The sequence below is a fragment of the Macrobrachium rosenbergii genome, chromosome 51 (genome assembly GCF_040412425.1).
Source record: "Macrobrachium rosenbergii isolate ZJJX-2024 chromosome 51, ASM4041242v1, whole genome shotgun sequence".
Taxonomy (NCBI): domain Eukaryota; kingdom Metazoa; phylum Arthropoda; class Malacostraca; order Decapoda; family Palaemonidae; genus Macrobrachium; species Macrobrachium rosenbergii.
In genome coordinates, this window is record NC_089791.1 from 38850736 (window position 1) to 38877382 (window position 26647).

Genomic DNA, 26647 nt, shown 5'->3' on the forward strand with positions numbered 1-26647 from the left:
TGGAAAACCCTGCTTTGCACCATGAAACAATTGTTAAAGATGGTAGTGCAAGATGGAAAAACGAGAATATGAACGTGGGGTATAGTAAAAGGAATGGAGGGGTTGTTAGGTGGCGAAGGGACGCCGGTAAAGAACCTTAAGTGCTGCGTGAGGTTCATCATGAAGAGTACAACCACAAAAACTCTAAAAATACGTCCAATTCTCCACACGTCATTCAGCCTCATCCGAATTCATCAAAAAGCTTATCTACGGGGTTAAAGAAGAATAAACTTACTTGCAGGCTATACTTCAATCTGACTTCAAAATTGGCTAGATAATATTACAATGAATCATGATATTAGTTAGTGTTAGGCCAGATATTAAATATATCAAGGTACGCCAAAAAATAACATGACCTTGTTACTTTTGTTTTTAAATTACTCATATTGTTTAATTCCTTTTACGCAAACAGAAATGTTATAAGAAACTGGATTTATTATGAAGCTAACTGATCGACAAAATCAATTAATGATATGAGATGCTTTAAAGACACTCTCCGTATACCTTTCACTTAAAATAGGGATACACAGCTCAGCGAGGTTTGAGAAAATAAATATAAATAAATACCTAAAAAAAAAAACAGTGAAACATAAGACACTACTCACTTTATTCCCTACACGAGCTTGAAAATGTTACACAAGTCAGTTATTTAAACATTCACCCTAAAACATATATTAAAAGAGAGAACAATTGATATAATGATACATGCAACTAAATCCACATACAATGATCTGGACAATACCCCCTTCCAGTCTGAGAGACAGAATATTGTTTGAAGAAATCAGGAAAGGCTGCTATGACCCAGGCAAACCTGTGTGTGTATATATATATATATATATATATATATATATATATATATATATATATATATATATATATATATATATATATATATGTCAGGTGTGGATCTGAGGTGGGGTATGGTCTGTTTATCAACAATGTCCCCAGAGAGTCTACGATTTTTAGCCAAATGGAGTTTTAGTACACTTACTGACACCGGCGAGTGATAGGAGTTCCTAACGGTTGTGGTATGTTCGTCGCACTGTTCTTGTAGTATATATATTTAGGATTCACACCCTGTACTGTCCTTTCGTCAATGGCTTGGAAATAAAGTCGAAACCGGTCAGGACCTACACCCTGTTTCTTATTTTTCACCTGTGGTAATGTGTATATATATATATATATATATATATATATATATATATATATATATATATATATATATATATATATATATATATATCACATTACCACAGGTGAAAAATAAGAAACGGGGGTGTAGGTCCTGACTGTTTCGGACTTTTTTATTTCCAAGCCATGACGAAGGACTGATACAGGTGAGAAGTCACAAATATATACTACAAAAAGAACAGTACTGACGAACATACACAACCGTTAGGGACTCCATATCCCCACTCAGGCCGGTGTCGAGGTAGGAAAATGCCTTAAAACTCATTTGGCTGAAAATCACAATAGACTCTCTGGGGACATTGTTGATAAACAGACCATACCCCACCTCAGATCCACACTGACCTGACAGTGTCATGGAGGCGGAGTTTGGAAACTCATTAACATTACTACCCTCGTACTGTGTTTCATAGTATGATAGTCCTATTTACACATCTCTACGTTTCACCTTAAAGCTTTAAACAATTTATAAAATTTCTTTGATATTAAAGGATCAAGTTTATACATCCCGGACTGATATTCATATATGGTTGTAACTTTCTTTTATAAAGCTAGATTCAATGATGTTCCTTTCCAGCATTATTAGAATATACAATCCTTTTTGCCCTTCCCAGTTGATAGCATGATTGTTCTCACAACATGTGTCAAATATACCACTGTTTGTGCATACTCACATTTCTTATGTTGTTCAATTTTTCCAGTGCTCTCCCGGTTTGGTAATAATATAAAGTTGTCACAAGACTGGGAAGGGCAAAGGATTGTATATTCTAATAATGCACTGAAAGAAACATCATTGAATCTAGCTTTATAAAGAAAGTTACAACCATAATATGAATATCAGTCAATGGATGTATAAACTTGATCCTTTTAATATCAAAAGAAATTTGTAAATTGTTTAAACTTTAAGGTAGGCAGTAGAGATGTATGAAAAATAGGACTATCATACTTGTAAACACAGTACGAGGGTAGTAATGTTACGAGTTTCCAAACTCGTTTCCATGACACCGTCAGGTGGTGGATCTGAGGTGGGTATGGTCTGTTTATCAGCAATGTCCCTGAGAGTCTATTGTGATTTTTAGCCAAATGAGTTTTAAAGGCCACCCCACCTCGGGACACTGGCCTGAGTGGGGATATGGAGTCCCTAACGGTTGTGTGTATGTTCGCTTCGCACTGTTCTTGTAGTATATATATTTCTGTGACTTCTACACCCTGTATCAGTCCTTTCGTCAATGGCTTGAAGTAAAGTCGAAACCTGGCAGACCTACACCCCTGCTTCTATTTTTCACCTGTGAGTAATGATGAAATGAATCACGTACAAAAGTGATACAATCATATATATATATATATATATATATATATATATATATATATATATATATATATATATATATATATATATATATATATATATATATATATATATAAAGTGTATATATATATATATATGTATATATTTATATATATATATATGCATATATGCACATAATATATAATAATAATATTATATATATATATATATATATATATATATATATATATATATACAGTACATACATACACATACATACATATATATACTGTATATATCGAAGAAGGTGACTTGACTAAATGCGATAATTATAGAAGCATTCCTCTTGTATCAGCTAGAAGAAAATTTTCAATACGCTGAAAAAGAACCAGATAAAAATTTGCATAGGCCTAAGCAACCTAATTTTAGAAAAAGCAAGAGTTCCACCGATCAAATATTCATATTAGGACATAGTGTGCAGCAGTGTATGGAATTTAAAAATCCCTTTCTCGCGGCTTTTGTTGGTTACGCAAAGGCATCTGACTACGTCCACATACCAGTATTATGGAAAGCTAACCGAAATTATGCATGAATGAAGTAGATGCAAAGCTAATGTTCATGGGGCCTTGTCAAATGACTGCAGTAAATGGCTGGATGCTACGACGGAACGTTATTTCACTTTTGTTGTTTGCAAATCAAACAATGAAGCAACTGAATAAATTCTGGAAATGAAACAGTCTAAAACTGCAAATAAAAGTAAGATCATGCATTAGTCTAGTACGATCTTTGTTCCTATAAGGACATCATAACTCATGTTGTGACAATGAAATACAAGAAGAGAACGTACCAATTTACACGACGCTGGAAAGAAAGTCTTCAGAAGAGGCATCTCCAATACGAAGGAAATGCTGTGACCAATAAACATAATTGATCGGTTGATTTGTTTACATAGTGTGGTATCCAAACGACTTCGGTCATAGACTACATGATGGACAGAATAGAATGGCACGTGCATAATGTAGTCAAAACAGGTGTTTCTCTATACTAAACAGAGACCCCGGACATTTTCAAAATGAGACCCGGATATTTATGCAGTCAAAACAGGTGTTTCTCTGTACTAAACTGAGACCCCGGACATTTTAAAATGAGACCCGGATATTTATGCAGTCAAAACAGGTGTTTCTCTATACTAAACAGAGAGCCCGGACATCTTCAAAATGAGACCCGGATATTTTCAAAGTTAAAATATAGCATTCTACCAGGAACGTGGAGGTGATTAAAGGTATTCATCAAACTGGCTGAAACCGTACAAACGTTATAAACTGATAGAATAAGTTTGTTACCGCGTGAGCCTATTTACTGAGACATAATAAAAATCAAAGCAACAGATATCATGGCAAGTTGGCTCAGTGTACAACAGAGCATCAGAAGTTTTAAATAAAATTAAATAAATAAAATTAAATTACATATTATGCAAACCCTAATGTCCCTCATTCCTGCAACTTCGTGACCTCTGTACTAGAAAAATAGAATCTATACGAAATATATTTAACTCCCTCTTTGGAGGTATCATTTCTCCATTATTTATAAATTGCTTACACGAAATAATCTATAATTTTCATTTACCTTCCTCTAGGTTAATAAAAATGGATATCTTTGCAACTTATTATGTTCATCGTCCTTTAGCTCTCAATTATACTGATATCTGATTTCAAAGTTACTGGACTGTTGAACAAATGATTTCGAAAAGACAATTTCTTGAGTGCCTCATTAACCAAAATAATTTTATTTAACCCTTTAGCTCTCAATTATATCTGATTTCAAAGTAACTGGACTGTTGAACAAATAACTTCGAAAAGACAATTTCTCGAGCGCCTCATTAACCAAAATATTTTTATTTATTGAATAGGTATATTGCCCGTATCTTTCCACCGCTGATTCTTTAAAGAATCATAAAAGAGTTGTGCATACGAATGGTATCCCTCCTCTAAGATTTTAATCTAAGTTTCCAAAAGTGCATTGGCATAATATGAAGAGAGAGATGCGCAGAAGGCCTTCCTATCCAATTCTCTCCGCATTTTCAGCTTCAGCAGGACTACATAGTAATTCTTTTATTCTTCAAAATATCTTCGATAGAAACGAAGTCATAACCGCATAACTAAACCTTAATTACAATCGGATAGATATATATTTAAAAAACATATTAATGTGACATTTTCTCAACTCTCTTCTCACCACAGCTATTTCATAAGACTTCGGTATGACTTCTGAATACTTTGGCTGCTATTTCTCTTTCACACAATTAACGTTTCAGGAACACTCGGGTAAAAAACTTTGTGATGAACAAGTTTCTTATATGTAAGATCTTTTCTCCAAGCAAGTTCGAACTTCAGGAATTCATTTATTCAGCGAGTGTCCCAATTCGGAAGCGTCTTTCTTCTCCCGAAATTCTATATGAACAAGACCTTCTAATATTTTTGGCAACATGCCAGTACCTAATGTGAAGAAATTCTGCGTGTATTCAAATTGCCAAAAGTTATAAGTGAATGAGCAGAAAACAATTTTACTTGAATACTTCAACCAGTGACTGTTCCTGTAGATAAAGGGTCACAAAACAATTAGGAACGATGCAGGAAAAAAAACAAAATATCAGGGCACTTTTATACATATACTCATTTAGGAAGCTTTATAGGATTTTATGAAAGAAAGAATACTTTAGACTTGATAAACGGAGGCTCTTGCAGAAAAAGGATCAGAGACATACAAAGTAAAGGGAAAAAACGAGAATTCATATTGCAAAGTTGTTTACGTTTCAGTTAATAAAGTACTGGGGATTTTTTTTTTTTTTTTAGCTGCGGATATAACCATGATATAAGATTCCTTTCATCTTGGAAAAAACTTCTGCTCTTTAGAATTGGGAAGCACAGCAGTCCCTATGGAAAATGTATAACAGCAAAAGGAAAGGTTCGGAATAGCTGGTACAATCATCACCGTGGTGACGAAGTTAAGGAGTAGCACAGGACAAAGCTTAGAGCAGAAGTGAAGAATGTCTGAAGAGAGGAAGAGCAAATGCATTAACCGCCGCTGCGTTATAATGGCTTGAGAGGTGCTGAAAATAAGTCCAAGTCCTAAGCTACAGAAGTTTGACGCTGCGGTATCTAGCCTACGGTTGTTTGAAACTAAATCTTGAAAAGATACGAGTATATACGCTGCAATGTGCAGTGCCTAGAACGCTAGTTAGCTTCACAGGATCTACTGGTGTTCTCAACAGAAATCTAAAAATTAAATGATCTTAGGTATGTGGTAAGTTTCTACAAAGTAATAGACCCTGAGGCTATCTCGCTCCTGTTATGTTGATATCCGCCAATATTTTCCACAGTTGGCTGCCATTTAAAATGCAATGAATGTTTACAACAAACAGAAAAATTATTAAAAACGTCAGTGACTAAGTTCATAAGATTAACCATTGCAGTAAACATCCACTATGAAGCAGATAAAAAAAGTAAACGTAACAAAATAAATTTTATGCCAATAAAAAGCATATTTAGTACAGCATTCTTAGTTTTTATTGCGTCAACTGGCTTTGATTACCATTTATAATGGCTAACAAATTCTCGAATTCCTAAAAATTTCTACACCTAAGTGACAGGAGCAAATATTAATATAATAAAAACGTATCCCAATATTTCGGTAAATAATGAAAATTTATCTCATTAATTATGAAATCATTCGCTGCTAAATTCCGGATTATTCTGTAAGCCGGCTGTTGCTTTTACACTATTACGCATCTGTTTAACCATTTCTGATACAATAACAAAAGAATTGTTGGATTTGCGTCAAGTTTTTTTTAAGTTTTGTATTAATATTCAATTATTATTAGTGTTCAATTATTCTAGTTCATATTGCATCCAAATATAATAAGGCACGTCCTTACGTACCAAAGGAGATAAGACGCAATCACGTTGATTTAATGGAAGTGATAAGTGTTAATGATAGCGGAATAACATTACTGACTGGGAACACTAAAAAAAAAAATACACAAACTAGTGTAATAGATACTAAGGAACAAAAATGAATATCCTTAAAGGAAAGTCATTACAACGTTATCTAAATCGCCTGAAAAATACACCAAGCACTATAGATAAAATCGACGGCTGGTAAAAGACCCGTTTATAAAACAAAATGCACTGGACATTGTCAACATTCAATTACTTCGAAAAAATGGAATTTGCCATCCCAAAGTAGTTTTTAACCAAAACAACGCATCACATGTAATAGCGCATTCGGAGGGTATATACTCTATATAGAGGTGAAAATTAGAGGAAAAAAAAAGAAAAATGAAGATGGACAGACAGTTAGGGGATTGTATGAAAAGTTAAGGACGAAGAATATTACAGCTGGGGGGCCCCAGCAACGCTACATAAACACCGAATACCGCTTCCGTTGTGGTGGGCGTATCGGCCACACGTTTTATTTCAACTTTCAGTCGCCTGTCATTTCTGATTTTGGAAACATCTGCGAGATTTGCGCCCTGCCTTAAATGTTATAAAATGTGCTGCGTAATTAAAGAAATTTTCCCCCATATATTCTGCTATTTAATATAAACTAAATCTATTAGTAAACCCTCCACAACGAGATCATAGATATATATATATATATATATATATATATATATATATATATATATATATAACACATTTATATACATTATATATATATATATATATATATATATATATATATATATATTATTACATATATAATATATATAATATATATTATCTATATATATATATATATATATATTATATTTTTTCTCATCTTTTCTGAGACTAGCTGGTTAATTATAGCAATCAGCAGCATGGTTCGCTACACATACAAATTTTCTACATAAAAGTTAAAAGGTAACTCTAAATTTCCAAGCGTTGGAAAATGTCCTTCATCATATAAACATAAAAGAAAACCAGAATTTCTGCCAAATCTACTCAACATAAAACGGAATATTCCTCAGTGTCACTCAAACAACAGATGAAAATGGCTTTTAATTCAATTTGACTGACAGGTTAAATAAAGCTATCCCCAAGAAATACTGAATAACTTCTGATACTGACTTTAAACTAGTAAACTTTTGAAAATCATATTCTAAAGATTTGCTTGTGAAATGGACAGCATTTAGATGCGTAACATGGAAGAATATTAAGAACACAAGATACGCACTTTACCTTTGGGGTTCCACACGATGCAATTGAAGTTTAAAAGCCATCCAGAATGATATTAAGTTTGGCATATATTCAATTTTGAGAGGGCATTACCTTAACGTGGAGAAAAGTAACCAAACGAAACAATGAATCCAAATTAAAAATTACGACATTCGCTTAGTCATCTGGATACTTACTCTAGAAAATGAATCGCATCTTAGACATACTTAACGCTGTATATACGTAGCCTTAACATGGGGAAAAGTGACAAAGCGAATCACTAAATCAAAATTTAAAGATACGACATTTGCTTAGTCACCTGTATGCATACTCTAAAAACGCATCGCATCCTTTAAATTTAATCAATAGTCAACACGTTCATTATCCAACAGAAAATATTCACTTTTTATATGCTTAAATGTTGCAATAACGTGCATTTGCTCTTCAGAACAGAAAATGTTTTACAATCACAACTGACACTAATCGTATGAAAAGAAACAAATAATAAATCTTCATCATCTGAAAGATTAAGCCTTCAGTATTCCTGTTCAATGTTTTCTTTTGTTGCAAGGCACAATGAGAAATGACTGCTGGACTACTGAACATCAGCAACAAAGTTAAAAATCCTTGAATTCATTATCTGTTTTAATTTCACTGATACGAATAGCAATTAATTCCATCTTCAATAAAAAATTAATTAAATTTCAAAAACTCCTATACTAAAACCAACAACCATTTAGTAAAATTTAGTTTCTTTAACGAAAAGAAAAAGAGAATCTTATGAATCTGCTGCGTATGAGAGATACAAATCATTACCGCAAAGTAAATTTTCTGTATAACATATTACAGTACATTTAGCCTCTCTTAAACCATTCTTTAAACATTTTTCTCTGAAAATGTTCCCAGATTTATTATTTATTAGTTTATCGTTCTGGATGGCATTCACACCATACTACGTGCTACTGGAGTTTCACTACTTCCATCCTCTAAAATATAAAGAAGCAAGAATCATCGATTGTGAAAGCCGTTTGAACTTTCAAACATATAACAACCAAACACTAATTAAATATCACAGAAATAGATAACAGATGAGAACCAAATATACAAGAAAATATTTCATATTAGTGGCCTCAACATACAAAAGTCTTGATACACAAGGGGGAATTTCCTCCTGAAACTCTCCGCACCGAACTCCCATCCAGATCTCTCTCTCTCTCTCTCTCTCTCTCTCTCTCTCTCTCTCTAGCTACCTTGCCAAGTACTGTAAGTATATACCTTTGCACGTAAAATATTTACATCATTATACATTTACGAACGTGCGAGTATACAGGTATATGTACGCATATGTACACGCATATCAGTACAGTATTCAGTCCCTTTCATATCCTAATCAGACTACACCTACTATAACATAATATACTGACGACAACTTCTGTTGTAATTAATCTGTAGGTATACCTTATGAATGACTTCGCAGCATCAGGCACTACAGCATATTTCATAAGAAAAATTCTGAATCCTCCGGTAACATACAGGAAATAACAAGTGAAGCGTGGCTAAATGATATCGAAAGGATTCTACAGAACAGAATATAGAATTTAGGCCTAAGGCCAAGCACTGGGACCTATGAGATCATTCAGCGCTGAAACGGAAATTGATTGTTAAAAGGTTTGAAAGGTGTAACAGAAGGAAAACCTGGCAGTTGCACTATGAATCTACTGTTAGAAGAGGGTGGAAAGTAAGATGGAAGAAAAAGAATATAAACGGAGGTACAGGAAAAGGAATGAAAGGGGTAGCAGGCAGGGGGCGAAGGGACGCGGCAAAGAACGGTAAGTAATGCCTACAGTGCACCGCGTGAGGTGCACTGACGGCACTACCCATCCTACGGGGGAAAGGATTTTACGTATGAGCCTACAGTCAGATATTCCTCAAATGTCTTGAAACTGAGAAGCGGTGGTCGGGGCGGAGTGATCTAGACCATAAAGTGAGGAAACAAGAAGAGAGAGAGAGAGAGAGAGAGAGAGAGAGAGAGAGAGAGAGAGAGAGAGAGAGAGAGAGAGAGAGCGTTCATTATTACATATAATGAATAAAAAGTTCAACTCACTTAGCCAAGACAAAATCTTTTAAAACTCTGGGACTCCAGTAGCACAATAGCGTGGCTTCGCTTACCTGCAAAGAAATTTAACACTATTAACTTTCTGTTGGTGCTTAAAATGCTAGAATAAAACAGAAATTATGCTAAAATCTTTGGTAGGCCTATATTTTCCAATATGGCCATCTAAATAAACACAGTCATGGTACACTGAGTTTTACCGTTTAAAAATTTTACATAAAAATGAAGTAGAAGTATTGAATAGTCGTGTTAATTAACAACCATAAAAATATTAATATGCATTGCATCTGACACGAAATTTTTGACAAGGAAAAATAAAATTATTGCTGTAAATAGACAAAATTTTATATCCCCAACATTTTTTTTAGGAAAAGTGTATGGAGACAGTTTCGCAGCTTTGCAACAAATTAATACATTCCATTATTACAGACTATTAACCCCGATAGATCAGGGTAAGAGTCAACTTAAATTTTAATTATAAACCATTATCGCATCCCCCACCCCCAACCCCCCGCCTCATAAAAAAAGAAGTTTAGATCGATCATGTGAAAACTGACCTTTTATTAGTGTAGAAAGCCAAGCGGGATCTTGTGCCGAAACGTAGAAATATTTCGGATGAATCGAAACACCAGGAAAGAGAAAATGTCAAACCACGCTGAGAAGGGACACCAGATACGCAAACCTGAAATGGAAGCAGAGGGAAGTCAAACAATTTATAAAGGTTATACAAGAACTTAAAACTTAAAAAATTAGACGAGTTTCGCCATCGGAAAAGGTATGGTGGGTCCGAAGGAGAGATTGGAGTTATACCGAGAGTTCGTTCTTAAATTCTCTGATTCGAGTCTAAGATGAAAATAAAAGAAATAGAAAACGAAATGTGTAATTTTGCAACGAGTCGGAAAAATTACTTATGCGTGTGAAAACCCGTAATTACATTCACCGGTATGACAGCAAAACTTCACTTACTTAAGCAAAGTCAAAGCCAGCCTTTATGCCTTGATTGCTCAGGTGAGTAACTCACTATTACCGAATTTTCCATTCCAAAAAAAAGAAGGATGTTAGACGATGAGATTTTATGAATAAAAACAAAATAAGGAAATCGTTTGCCCTACTAGATGCTCACCTCTCAGGAGCCATCAAGCTTACAACGGCACAATCTATCGATTGCATATTCTCCAATATACATACCAGGAAAATTCCATTCCAATTTCTATCCCATCCCCCACAAAGAAACCTTAAAATTAGTTTAAAGAACACTAACATTTACCTAAGAACTAGTTTAAAGAACAATAACATTTACCTAAAAATTGGTTTAAAGAACAATAACATTTACCTAAAAATTAGTTTAAAGAACAATAACATTTACCTAAAAATTAGTTTACAGAATAATAACATTTACCTAAAAATTAGTTTAAAGAACGATAACATTTTCCTGTTTCAATCACACACACACACACACACACAGAGAGAGAGAGAGAGAGAGAGAGAGAGAGAGAGAGAGAGAGAGAGAGAGAGAGAGAGAGAGAGAGAGAGAGCAAAATAAGGAAAATAGCAGTTCTTGAAATTAGCAACCAATCCTGACACAGGCAACCACTGAACTTGAAATAACACAGATGGAGAGAGAGAGAGAGAGAGAGAGAGAGAGAGAGAGAGAGAGAGAGAGAGAGAGAGAGAGAGAGAGCAAAATAAGGAAAAATAAGCAGTTTCGAAATTAGCAACCAATTCTGACACAGGCAACTAATTTCGAACTTGAAATAACACAGACGGAGAGAGAGAGAGAGAGAGAGAGAGAGAGAGAGAGAGAGAGAGAGAGAGAGAGAGAGAGAGAGAGAGAGAGAGAGAGGCAAAGGTATTACCAAGTGACATACCTATAAAAAAAAAGCGACAAACACTCCGTTTGAAATAGGTGATAGACACATTTGCCAGAATGGGGGACCCTGTCTCTTCGGGCCTCTATAGGAAGGATGTGAGCAGGTACCCTTAGATAGCCACGGTTTTTGGGCTCCACAAGCAGCCCACAAAAAGGCCCATTTAATAAAACAGGGCATGTGGGCTTCTCTGGGAAGCACCAGGGGGCGCACGGCAACGCCAGAGACCAAGACTCGTCCGGAATACCCGGAGGATACACTCTGTTAGTCATATTATGTAATTTATTTTTGGAAAAAGACACTAAACAGCTCCTGCTTTCTAAACCTCTCGGAAGACACGGAACCCATCCTGGAGCCAACTGTAAGTCTCCGGAGCCAAGGATGGATTCCATGTCTTCTAGGAAATTTAGAAAGCAGGAACTGTTACCTGTCTTTTTCCAAATCAAAATCAAATCAATTTTATTATTAGAGGCCATGCTCTGGGTATTTCGGAGGGAATCTTTGGTCCCTGGTGTTGATGGGAACTTCTGAGGCTCTCCAGAGATGCCCAAAAGCACTTGGGCCTCCCTGAAGAGACAAGGGTGTCCCTCTTTGGTCGATGTGACTTCCGCCAATTTCAGACGATTTGGATAAACTTGAGGCCTTTCTTATAACTTTCAGAAACTATTTCGCGCAAAAAGTAAATCCAAAGGCACTGCTGGTTCATAAATGAATATGGAGTCAAAACTAACTCGCATACCTTGATTTCTGAGAGGATTAATTACCTTCTGTCACTGAGAGAGGATGAAGATGAAGAGATTTTAAGAATAAAGCCCTCTTGGTAATCAACCAATGACATTCCCTCATATATACCAACTGATGTACCTGCCAAAAATTTCAGAACAATAACATGCTCCTAGATATTTGTTTTTTAAGGATAAACTTTTTCTTTATAAGAATGTGGGGGTGGGGGTGGCGGTGAATGGGAGGGGATATGCGTGATTCCTCAAAATATTTCCTCACTGTCTGAAGAAGAGAATAGAAACAGATTCACTGCAACGCAATTTATCTGTTACAAAGGTATATGGGGTCGAATAATGGTGGTTAGTTCTCTGAGCTTTCATCATGAGGTTCAGACAGGTGGACGAAACCATTTTTATTTTTTATTTTCATTAGGGACACTGATTAAAAGTGCGTGGATTATCGAGGATTTGCTGTGTTCAATAATGTACACATGGTAGCTATTGATCTTTCATATTCATCTTCCCCCTCTATATCAACATATTTATTCAACGTTTTACTCTTAAATAATAATAATAATAATAATAATAATAATAATAATAATAATAATAATAATAATAAGTAGCTATCGATCTTTCAAGACCATTTTCCCTCTATATCACCATATTTTTTAACTTTTACTCTAAATAAACACACAATAATACACAATAATAATAATAATAACAATAAATAATAATAATAAAGTCCAGTTAAATATACTAAGACCTTATTAGTCAAAATGCTATGTCAAATCTATTTTCGAAAGCATCAACACTTGAGCGAAAAGCATTCATAAATGGCAAACTGAAATCTACAAACGCCATCTTAGTGGCATCTCCCCCTCCCCCCACTCTCTCGATCTATTTCTCTATAACGAAAGGCACCGTCTTGCTAATAACAACATCATAATAACACAGCAAACAGATTTCTGCAAATGAACGAACCGAAACAGTCTGTTCTAACTTCAAGCCATCGCATCTAAAACAGCCTATGATTGCATTTGGTAAATGGATTTTTAGTTTTCTGCAAAAGAAAACTTTGTCTGCCCGTCCGCACTTTATTCTGTCCGCACTTTTTCTGTCCGCCCTCAGATCTTAAAAACTACTGAAGCTAGTGGGCTGCAAATTGGTATGTTGATCATTCACCCTCCAATTATCAAACATACCAAAATTGCAGCCCTCTGGCCTTAGTATTTTTAATTTCATTTAAGGTTAAAGTTAGCCATAATCGTGCTTCTGGCAACGATAAAGGATAGGCCACCTCCGGCCAGTGGTTAAAGATTCATGGGCCGCGGCTCATACAGCATGATGCCGAGACCAACGAAAGATAGATCTATTTTCGCTGGCCTTGATTATACGCTTTAGCGGCTGTACAGAAAACTCGGTTGCACCTAAGAAACTTCGGCGCATTTTTTACTTGTTATATGAATCAACAATATCATTATCCTTTTTTTACGTTCACGCGCGGCAGCACCGTCACTTCGTGTTTGGGCAAAAACAAGTTTTATGATGATGGAGCAAGGTGTAACGCAATTAATTTCGGCGCATATTGCAAGTGAAAATACCGACTTCCATTTATTTCGAAAACAGAGCAAGTCTATCATTTACTGTTGAAAGTGGCCGCATGCATCGCCAAACTTGGTACACACTGGGTTACCCGACCAACAGACCTACTACACTCGTATGAAACTACAAGTCTACCCTACGTAATGGCCTATTTTTCCCTCTTAATGTTCAATTACAGGGGCCTAAAGTATACAAAATAGTACTTCAGTCGCTAACCCTAAAGGTCCTTTGTACATCTACGCACAGCTGTGCCTCAAGAGAGAATGAAAATCGAATATATGGGTGTTTTTACTTCATGCACGCCTGTTCAATTTATCGGTCAAACATCAGACAATGCACAGTGGGCGGAGCTTGGCATCCTACAGAAAATCTGAGGCTTCGATTAAAAGTAAGTCAAGCTGCTGAAGTATTTATAAAAAACGAAGAGTAAAAATTTCTATACGGTATGTTATAATACTGATTCATCAATTACCCTCACCGAGGTTATTAACAATACTGTTGCGTATATCCAACATAAGCAAAATTCTCACAGCACATTCTAATTGTAATCAAGTCTTTGAAAGAAACGAAAATTGCAATAGAGAACCTTATTTATCTCTACTGTAACAACTTCGGGATAATGAAAATCTTGGCTTTTGCTAACTTCTATTTGTGAAACTTTAGGTAAATTTCAACGCAGTGAAAGCCGTAGCTCCAAAAAATCACTGCTTGAAACATGCAACAGTATCATCCCTTGAATACACTACATCAAAAGTAAGATATGCATATACACACATATATATACATATATATATTAATATATCAATCTGCTGTTAGGGTGCTTGTCTCACCATCGAGAGGTCTCGGGTTCGAGTCCCGAGCGAATTGAACTGCTCACTAAAGTATTAGTTTTAGCCACGTTCCGAAAAGTCTATTTAGCCTCAAACAAGGAAGCAACACCTGGCAGTTACTTGCCTGTTGTGCGTTGCAATCAGGAGAGAGAGGGGAATGGGGTAAGCAACCTCCTGGCACAATACTTGCTGATAACAGAGTCTGAATATGGTGGTTACACACATCTATATAGACATATATATACATATATATATATGTGTGTGTGTGTGTAATTATATATATGCATGTAATTACACGCCTGACCTTTTTTAAAATCACAAATACTTAACCTCAAATATCGTCAAATATCGAATTCACCACGCCTAGGGAATATTCCCACCTTAGGGGAACTATAACTGATATGAGCTTCTGCGCCGGCCAGGATTCGAAACATGGCCTATTTTAGAAACAGCAATAGAAGAAAGAACCACCCAGTGGTCAAAGTCACCATCTCTCCTTGGTAACGCAGCGTGTTTGTACGAGGTTCAGTTGACACATAAAGTGGTTAACGTTGCAGAAGATTTACTCCACTGGGGGTTCAATCACAATTCAGCAGTTAAAATATAAATATGGCAGTGACCGCTGTTATTGTTTCCCCTGGAGCAACTCCCAATTAGAGTAAACAAAGCTGAAGAAAGGATACAAGTATACACACCTATACGACTCAGTAACTTCCTAGCTGCTACCAGCAACAATCGACTAATTCGCACGTGCATAATCCACTACTCAGTTTCACAAGGGCTCAATGTATTTTTTTTTGGCAATTGTCCAAATGACTCCTTACAATCAGTCAAGCGTGCACACACATAAACATTATCAACATCGCCTCCAAAGCTAAATTCCAACACAAGAGAACTTGTATTAGACACATTTGTTCCTAATTGCGTGAAAGATAAAAAACCTCACTAATGGCTTCACTATCTAGTGTTATTGCATCACTTCGTGCATACCCAGTCCATATTACCTCTCTCATTTTTCTTTGATGTATCCCAATTCTGCGAGATATACTCGTATGTTGCATTTTCTCCAGCAATATTTGTAAACCTTGTGGTGTTTTGCAGATAACCACAGCATCATCTGTCAAGTCATTATTGCTTCGGTCTAGACCTTCTCTTCCACCTCCAACCACTTTTTTTCCTTATAACTGCAGGAAAAGACAACACAGGCTACATAACGTAACTCCCACCCACACATACGTACAATGCATATATATATATATATATATATATATATATATATATATATATATATACATATGTGTGTATATATATATACACACACACACACATATATATATATATATTATATATATATATATATATATATATATATATATATATATATATATATAACGACAAGAACTTGACAGTTGTTGTTGTTGTTGTCAGCTAAACACCACAAGATCTACAAAGACTGCTGGATAAAACGCAACATACATCTCGCAGAATTGGGATAAATCTAAGAAAAATAAGAAAGGTAATAAGGACTGGGTATGCACAGGGGGATGAAAAATACTAGATTGTGAAACGATTAGTGAGGTTTCATCTTTCAAATAATTAAACAAATATATCCGATACAAGTTCTTCAGCGTTGGAATTTAGCTTTGGAGACGACGTTGATGATGTGTATGTTCTTCAGCGTTGGAATTTAGCTTTGGAGACAATGTTGATGATGTGAATGTGTGTGTGTCTATGTCTGCGTGAGTAGTTCCCACAGCTCAGTGGTTAACGTCCTCTCCTTGGCAGCAAAAAATCTGATTGATTGTAGGGAGTATTTTGGACAGTTGCCTGAGAAATACATTCAGCCCTTGTGGAAACCAAGTAATGAATCATGCACGTGCTAAATAGTAGATTGTTGCTGGTAGCAGTCAGGGCAAAGGAAGTCACTGAGTTGTGTAGATCTGCATACTAAAATATTTATATATGATATATATATATATATATATATATATATATATATTTTATATATATACATACATACATACATATATATAATTGTAATTTATAAAGATAAGTAACGGTGACATAAAAATGAATCTGTGATAATAAAATGAGTTACCTTACACAGATGCGTTGTATTGTCAGGTACTGTGTTTCTGTGCATCGTTGCCTGCATGTATTGTTACGTGTACAATTACTTCACTTTTATTGTCGCTGCCAGTTTCGCTCTCTTCTATCCTTCCGCTTATTATGTCTATTCTTTAAAGTTAACCTACAGGCTACACATAAAGCATCGAAGGCAAGAAAATGAGCAATGTGTTGCTCAAACGGTATCGTCACAGAACTGGAAGCAAACCACGCACTAGGAGAAACTGGCGATCAGCACTTTCGGAAAACACTTGACCAGCTAAACGACAAAGCTGTTGAGTAAAACTAGCCAATACATCATTTGTGGAAGGACAATCGTTACGATTGTTACGTACACACACACACACACACACACACACACACACACACATATATATATATATATATATATATGTATATATATATATATATATATATATGGGAAGTTTGTGTCACAAAAGATATTTTAACTACTCGCTGTTGTCATACAGTGCTTTGGATTTACTCAACACCACGAGCCCTCAGTCCAGATGGGGGAACGAATGAATAGACCCTACCACGGGCACCGGTATCCGAACTGACGTAAGAAAGGTTAACTTGGTGAAGGCAAAAAGTTAAACGGCCATTGTCCCTATTACAAGCATATTCTGTATCCAACGGACATGATGCTCGCTTTGCCTCTGTGAATGCCGGGGCTCGATTTCCAGTAATGCCAATACATGTCTTCGGCACCTTCAGTTAATCGGCGTATACCTCTGTTCACCTAAGTAACAAATTATTCTCCTGCTGGCTACTTGAATGTGGCGGATCACAGCTAGCATGGGAAAATGGCATAGACCTAGCAGCCTCACTCAAATAAACGTCTGATAAGAGCTTGAAGGTCAACATTAACCTTAGCTAGGAGTAACTCTCTACCCTTCAGGTTTTCAGCAAGTATTTTATGATGAAATTGCTAGGCCTATACTCTTCTCCAGCCTGATAGCATCTTACCCCATTCTGTTAACAGCCAGGTACATCAGGTACTAATCAATGCAGCTCACTTGAGAATTAAAGCAGTGGCTAAATCACGACCCATAGCCGGAAAGTAACTCCTAGTCTTTTTATGGTGAGAATACTACATAACCACTAAACGTAAGGACACACACACACACACACACACACACATATATATATATATATATATATATATATATATAGTATATATATATATATATATATATATATATATATATATCTAGATGAGACTTTAACTTTAACTAATATGAATATATAGTACAGAGAGAGACACAGCAACCAAAATAATTTTCTACACTTCATGACATATTAATCTGAAGTCATACTGAATAACATTTACGATGGTTTGAATGAAATGCAACGATACATGATTACAAACAACTATTTAGGCCTCAAAATAATGTACACATTTCGCCGTCTGCATAAACTGTTTTTAATCTATAAAACACGAGAACGAACCTTTTACAATACCATAACTACGGCATCAGAACAAGCCCTCAATATGTTTCGGAATCGAGACTTCACTGCTGAAGAGGGTACCAAGTCTGGTGGCTTGCCTTGAATGTGGGTCGTCAGATCGTTACTCGACGCTGGACGCTGAAGGCGGCCGCCGGTCTTTAAATACTAATATAAATCTTTGTAATGCGTTCGCTTTTAACCAATTTAAGATGTGTTCGGACAAAAATCTAAGTGGTTTTGACTTTAAACAAAATTTGTTGGCCTTACTATGTTTTAGCTTATCGGCGAACTTTAACGTTGCATACAAAAATGCAGTGAAGACTTTTTGCTTATCAATGTTTAGGTAAGTAGCCTTTAAGCTTACTTTTTATTAGAATAGTAAGCTAAAACAGTAACACAGTGTTCCTCTCTTGTACGGGGAATAGCCTCTTTGCAATTTCTTTCGTGTTTAGGAAATATTACAGTATAAATTTTGGCAGGTGACATTGTGTTATTTGCAGCCATAGCATAGATGAGAGAAGCATGTGTTGAACATAACAGTTTCGTAGGTTGATTAACAATAGCCTCGAGAATAAGGGATACTCCCTCCATCGCGTGGTTTGTTTTAATATACGGAATTAGGTTTTTGCTGTAATTGGGGCATTTATGTAGTACCTGTAGACTATAGGCCTATGTGTGGGTATTCAGGCATTTTACTGTAAATCAGACATGTCGATCTCAAACCCGCATTAAATGAGCAGCTGAACGAAAGGTGAGGGTTTTGCCTTAAATTGTCAGGCATTTCCCAAGTTTGCAATAATGCAGTCTGATGAATATGGCAATGGGTATAGGCCTAAAGGTCTCCGAAACCATTGAAGAATACATTGAGCCTAGCAACAATGCTTCTACTTTTAGGCCTACATGAGGTTTAAACCAGCCACGAGTGTATGCAGTCTTGTCTGTTGCAGGCATGGGTGAAAGAGGTTGGTTGAATGCAGAGCTGATGGCCTTGCGTTAAATAAATAGCAACATGGCAGACGGGGCAAGCACTGCCTTGTGATGATGAAACTCAAAGCAACAGATCCAGGGGCGTCACATGATCACGCTTTCTGTGGCAACTTACTGAAATCATTTACCTTGAAGTTGCAGGCAGTTTTAGTGTTGGAATGATGAAACAGGCTCGCGAATGTTAAAAACCGAATGACAAAACAAGCCCCCGAATATCATAAACGCAAATTTCGTTTACTTACGGTTATTACGATTCGATGTTGTGCTTGACTCCGCCATTCCTGCAAGGGCGTTTAACGTCTCCGCTCGGTAAACTAGTTCCCAAGGTTTACCTAATAACCTTAAGTAACTCGTGTTGGTTTTGTTATATTTACACGAGAAACTACCATGATGTCATAAGAGGCAGCAATGCTGTAAATGTGGTGAGCTAACACCGTATATGATGTTCTAACAATGTTAAGGGGAAAAACTTGGGAAGCTTTTGAGCGGAGGTTACGCGGCAAATGGCAATACTAGGCAAGTAAATTGTTGTTTCTGAATACGCAACAACTGACATAATAACCAAACTCGACCATGATTAACAGTATCAATGGATTTTACCCAACACCCATATCCAGAATTTCGTCAAGTTCACCATCCTCGAGTCGAAAGGATTTCCGATCAGCCATAAATGGTGTACCTTCCAAAACAGTCGATTCTCAAAAGAGAATGTGATAATTTTGTACTGCTTCGGCTTAACTCTTCGTATTTATGGATTTTTTAACTTATAATTAAGAAAAAAATTCTTAATATTGCTCATAGTCATTAATATAAAATTGCTTGTTGCGTGACGCCCTTTGGAACTACTTTCCGGAGCGTACATACATTACACAAAGGATAAGTAGTCTACAAAGTTGTCGAACGCCATTTTTTTGTGTCCCTCCAAACCGCAATTTTCACTGCTAATGGTAAGAGTCTAACATCGTAGACTGTAAGTAAACGTAGGGTATACGCATTTCCAATTCATAAGAAAGAAATCATATTGAATCTCTGGCTTGAGTATGATATTATCACATTTCTTAGCGTTAAATTGCCAAAGGAACCGTATCCAGTAACTGTGTTGGAGTGGCGTTGGTTTCCGATTTCATCTTATTGTATTATTATGGATATAAAGTCAGAAACCAAGGAGAGGGTTTTTAATTTTATGCATCAATGTGTCTTAGAATTGTAAGTGTGCTTTGTTTTTTTCCCGGGATCTTGCCTCCGAGGGAGGGAGTTCGGTGGTAACGGCTTTGGTGTTATGTGAGCCAAGGCTTACACCTCTAGTGACCCAGCGAAGTAAAATTGCTAGGTTTGGTTAGGTCACGTTAAAAATATTGTAAGGAAAATCATTTATTAGGGCTTCTTCCGTTCCTCTGCCCCCTCCCTCCCCCCTACGCCATTTTCTGAAATGGAGGTACACCGTCTTTGTAAATGGCGGCATTTCCCATTCCAACTTCACTTCTTTTAGTAGGCCTATGTACTGTTCATAATTACGCTTTGCTCAGTTTAGTGCAAGTTTTTATATCGTTGCGGGCATTTTCTTAATTTTTTTTTAAATGAGGGCAACTTCTCAGAATATTTACCTAATTTTGCTTATTATGTTTTTGGTTAAAAATTTTCAGATAGCCCAGACTTTTTTTGAATTTTGCGGTGTGTGTTTGTGTGTCATTTCCCTCAACAGTGGGTAGCCCAGCAAAAAAAAAAAAGTCACCGCCACATTTGTACTTTAATGAACCCCATGAGCACCAACGCGAATGGCTTATCAGTAGCATATATTGTGCTATTCACCGTTGTCTTGCACTAATTCTCAAAGGTACTTTATGTCAGGTAACTACGCAAACAATTCATATGAAAAGCTTCGCCCTTTATATCTTATGCATAAAAAAAACCCACTTCCTAAAATAATTGGCTCAGCAGTCCCCTCATACTGCCCACCGTGCCTACCATAGGGAGCTCAAGTTTCTTCATAACCTGTTTTTTTTTTTTTTTTACTGCCACTTAACATGTTCACCTGTTCAGTGACTCGCCGCATCTCTCATCATATAGTTTTATTTGCTTGCCAATATTTGTGCATATTATGGCTTCCAGTCCTCCATTAGCCTTATTACCATTGCTCTATCTTCCTGATTCCAATGACCCTTAGAATATCATTCTCACATTTACTCTCAACTTTCTTCTCTCGCTAACACTTTTAGTTCTGCAATTTCCCAACACTAGCCCCAGTCAACAAGTGTCGTCTGCAGGCATCAACCATTCCCCCCTCTCTCTCTCTCTCTCTCTCTCTCTCTCTCTCTCTCTCTCTCTCTCTCTCATGCGTTGACTGGCATTTTCCCTTTTGCAGTTAATGTAACTAACACATAGGCCCATGTCCAATCTTAACCAGTGGCATGTGGCTTTCTTGCATTAGGTAATCGAATGAATATTTTTCTTCTACCCTTTACAAGAGGAATCCAGACTAAGTAGACGAAATGTTACAGATACCTGATCAACAGTAGCTCCTTTATAGTTTTCGTCCGTGTGTATTGCAGCAGTTGAGCAATTCATGTCTGAGGTTTCTTGCAAAATTGCAGGTTTGGAAATTACCGAAACATGGTCTTGTGCTTCTCTGGTTGATATTATCACATCTGCGTTGTTCACCCACTTCCTACATAGCTCAGGATTCTTGACACTGTCAGAACAACCGTAAATCACGGATATCTCAATGGCAGTCGTGTAATGAATCCTGAAAATCTCAACACTTGGTTGCTAGGCTGAAGGTACAGACTTAAGCGGTGAGCCTCTATGACTTGGCTGAGTATGCAAGTACTACTTGACATCTGCAAAAGAGGAGAAAACAGGAACCTTTCCGTAACTTTACTTATTCCACCAGGGCAAGTACATTAAATTACTCGTGCAAAGATATGATTGTCCTATACATATATACATACATGTGCTTGCATATGTTAGAAACTACTCGTATATTTATTATAACACTTAAAAATTCGTCCAGTAAAGAATAAATATTTAATTTCCACTCTGATATTGTAAAGGTAGTGGATATAATCACCAAAGATTACGGCAATTTTGGTGAGGTATATCAAAAGCAATGTAATGGCTTCAAGGGCTTTTCGCAGTCTAAATAGATTTCCTGTGAACCCAACGTTTTTTTGGCAAAAGTTTATTCTCGTTTGAAGATCAGTAAGTTGATCATTCATTTTTTTAGTTTCTGTGGAAGGAGTCTTCGCAACAACGGCTTTTTAACTAATTAAGTTTTCTGTGTAAGTGTGCTGGGTATGGCCTAACATTATTTTGAGTATTATTATTTAGTGTAGATACGATTTATCAGTGTAGCCTCTCTCTCTCTCATAGAAAAGTATTTTTTTTTAATAATGAGACAAAAAATAATGATAGTCTGCAAGTGTTAAACTCCATGTTTCCACTTGCCAGCGTCTAGCCATGGCCTAGTTTCACCACAAACTGGCCACTGTGTAGGTATGCAGAATAAGGTAACTGTAACTGTCCGAGCAGCAAGACTGTATATAACGTTATGATGGTTGGTACTTGCGTTCTCGACTTCTATTATATTAACTTACCATAATTTTTCCAGCATGGTTCACTACAAATAAATTTGGTCCTGTTAAGACTTATTCTGCCTCTTTTGATCTAAGCAGTGAAATATTATTTACATGGTAGGCAGTCGAATGTGGTAGGTTACAGTAAGGTTGAATTTGCATGGCGATACCAGTTTCATTGAAAATGTTATACATCTGAGAGCCAAACTGTAATTTTATATATATATATATATATATATATATATATAGAGATATATAAATATATATATATATATATATATATATATGTATATATATATATATATATATATATAGATATATATATAAAGAAGAGATATATATATATATGCATATATATATATATATATATATATATATATATATATATATATATATGAGATGTTTGATAACCTGTAACAGTTTTACCTTTTGTGTACAACGTACAACATGTTGCTTTGGTTTACTTTGGCTCTGATTTTAGAATTTCCAACAGTTTTCCTAACCTTTTAAAAAATTTAAACTGCTTATGAAGCCTTTGACAAATTTTGGGACACGCTTAGCAGTTTATTTGATAATTTACACGTTGCTGCTGCAATAGTTTTCATCGGTTTTTCTCTTTTGCAGCACATCACGAAGAACGGCATCTTGCTACCGCCAGGTTCCGGAGTTGGACATCATGAATTTCATTGTGAGTACTTTGGGATCGAGTTTTGCTCTCTTTTAAAAGATTTTACATATAGTAACGGTAAAAACATTATACTACATAAATGCTGAGTACTGTCTTTCTATATTTCGTTCTTCCTATACACGGTAGTTCAAAGCTTCTACGATAAATTAAAATAGAATTACCAAAAGCGGATTTGCAGATGAGTTTGTTCTTCCGTAGACAGCAATTGAATTTAAAACTCATTGTGCATAGGACTATAATAAAACTGTCATTTATTCTTGCTATTCTAATGAACTGCAGTTGTACCTGCACTTGCTCAGCATACACATGGGACTTCCTAATAGGTTTGTGGATCTCTAGTGGGGAAGCCTTTTAAAAGACGGTTGAAACCATTCCTCTGATTTCGATGGCGATTATCCGACTGCCCCCACAGACTGCTGTGAAATATAACGTCATTTTCGCCTCAGTGACTTTTGTGGAGTTTGAAGAATTCAAACAATACTGGGAATTTATGGAATTACAAGTGAGTCGTAACGGCATGCTGATGAATTTAAATGGATATTTGACAAAGTATTGATGGACCGACTGCCAATCATCTGGCACCAAACTGCTAGAGCCACAGACTCCGAGATTGACGAGGGAGTGTAAAGAATGGGCCGGATTGATGAATGAAATATTGAAGTAATTTTCTATATAATTGGAAGAGTGATAGAAGAAAGATAATTACAGGGTCCTTGTATTAGTATGTCTAGTAAGGGTGGTTTGATTATAGACAAAGTGTTTCAAGTAATACCTATGAAATAGGTAGGCTATGTGAGTGTTTGTGAGTAAAGGCAAAAGCAGTGTGTGGTGTGTATGAACCCAGGGAAAGCTGACAACAGATGCATCTTTTTTATTTTAAGAAAAGGAAAATTTTATCATAAATTTTAGTTAAGAGTGACTGGTTTGTTGAAACGGAATTATATATATATAGTATATATATATATATATATATATATATATATATATATATATATATATATATATATATATATATTAAGTTTTTAAGATTTTGCTGATTTTATCTGTGAAAGAAAAGCATGCCAGCTAAGAATTTGGTGGATGTAAAGACAAGGTGGGGAATGAGATATTTCATTAATGGTTAAGAGTAAGGTGTAATAAAGTTTTCTGCAGTGCTTGACAGGTCTAAGTGAGAGTGATCGACAGGTACTGAGTAATATACGAGGAAGATTGGGCTTGTTGATCATTTGAAATTCTTGAGTTGTTTCCGGGTTTTACTCTGCATCCAGGTTTAGTTTTCTTTTTCATACCGAACGGAAGTTCCCTTATGCTGGTTCGGCAAAAAATATTCAGTGTAGGATTTGGATTCCTTTTCATATTCGAAATCAAGTGACAATTTTATAGCAACTCTGAGTGACGATTTTAGTCTCTGCATATGAGAAGCTTAAGCCATAAATCGTGCTGGCTACCTTTATTATATTAGCTTTTGGTAGCGAAATGCATCTGATAATCGGCTCTTATGATACGTTCATAAATAGTTAAATTGAAAGGGTGGAAGGTGCTGTTAAAATGACAAGCAAAAGCCTGTGCTGGAACAAAACTAGCTTAATCTAACACCTACAAAAATTATCAGTTTTATAACCTGACTATTTCAAAATTACAGTTGTCATTCTAATAGCCCCAGAAGAGTTGGTAGGTTTGGATTATGCCTGGCATATGCCAGCAGGGGCTCTTAACCTGAGCCGGTCACTGCAAGGTCTTGGGTCACTTAAGCGTGGTAGGGTGTTAAACACTATAGGAGGCGTGACGTGGACCTCCGGACGAGGGTAGTGCCGTCAGTGCACCTCATGCGGTGCGATGTAGGCATTACTTAAGGGTCTTTGCAGCGTCCCTTCAGCCCCTAGTTGCAACCGCTTTTATTCCTTTTACTGTACCTCCGTTCATATTCTCCTTCCATCTTACTGTCCACCCTCTCCTAACAGTTGATTCATAGTGCAACTGCAAAAGGTTTTCCTTCTGTTACACCTTTCAAACTTTTTCACTGTCAGTTTCCGTTTCAGCGCTGAATAGCCTTAGTTGCCCCAGTGCTTGGCATGTATGCCTAAAATCTATATAATTCAGATAAAAAAAAAAATCCAGACGCTCAAGCCTACAGACATGTGCTTGGAAATAATAATCTTGTTTGCAAAAAAAAAAAATAAAATAAAATAAAAACTCTTAAACAGAGAAATTGAATTATTTTCTTTTTCTTCCAGGTTTGCGCTCACGGTAAGTTGCGTTATACCAATGTGCTGCTGGAGTTCTAGAATTTGTCTTGAATACCATCAATTTATATTTTCTGCGCCAAAGAATAGCTCAATCCTAGGACTTGTAGTAGGTAGTATTTTGGTTCGGAAAATACTTGTCATTGCCATTTTACCATTGCTGTCTCCTTGAGCTTGTTATGTAATGATATGTACATAGTTTTATGTGAAGCAAATTCTGCTACACATAAATTGAATATACGTTGCTTTATAACGGCGTCAGCGACCTTTGGGATAGGTGACGCCAGGGGATTGTTAACAATTCAAAATTCGTCAATGACCATAGTTGTCGCGACGCCAGATTGTTTAAACTGAAGCAAATATCAGTCAAACTTAGGTGATATATGTGGAGGTGGATATGGTGTGCATTAGGCTATGTGGCGTCATTTGGGAATCGGTTGTAGTGTAGTCTTGTACCGATTCTTAACCATGATTTTGCTGCGTATTATATATCAAAACTGTTCCCATACACATTATATAGTGGTGTTGCTCAATTTTCCATTTATTTGCATGCATGTTATTGTTATTTTTGTTTATATTTTTATGGTGCGGTCTATGTGAAATATTCCTTGATGTTTTATTGTATGCTATTTTATACATATGATGATGATGTGCTTTTTTGTGTGATTATGTTCACTTCATTTCTATATCCAATTTTGTTTATTATGCTCATTATAATTTCCCTGTTTCT

General features: G+C 36.1%; 1 protein-coding gene across 1 annotated transcript in view; it reads left to right on the forward strand.

Annotated features, from left to right (window-relative positions):
• Window positions 1-18577: 18577 nt before the first annotated feature.
• LOC136833329 (uncharacterized) overlaps window positions 18578-26647 on the forward strand; it is a 278488-nt gene continuing 270418 nt past the window's right edge. The window contains exons 1-3 of the mRNA XM_067095329.1: window positions 18578-18770; window positions 23611-23674; window positions 25909-26647. The exon at window positions 25909-26647 is cut by the window's right edge and continues 1329 nt beyond it. The gene's annotated coding sequence lies outside the window, so the exon portion shown is untranslated. The remainder of the gene's footprint in view (window positions 18771-23610; window positions 23675-25908) is intronic.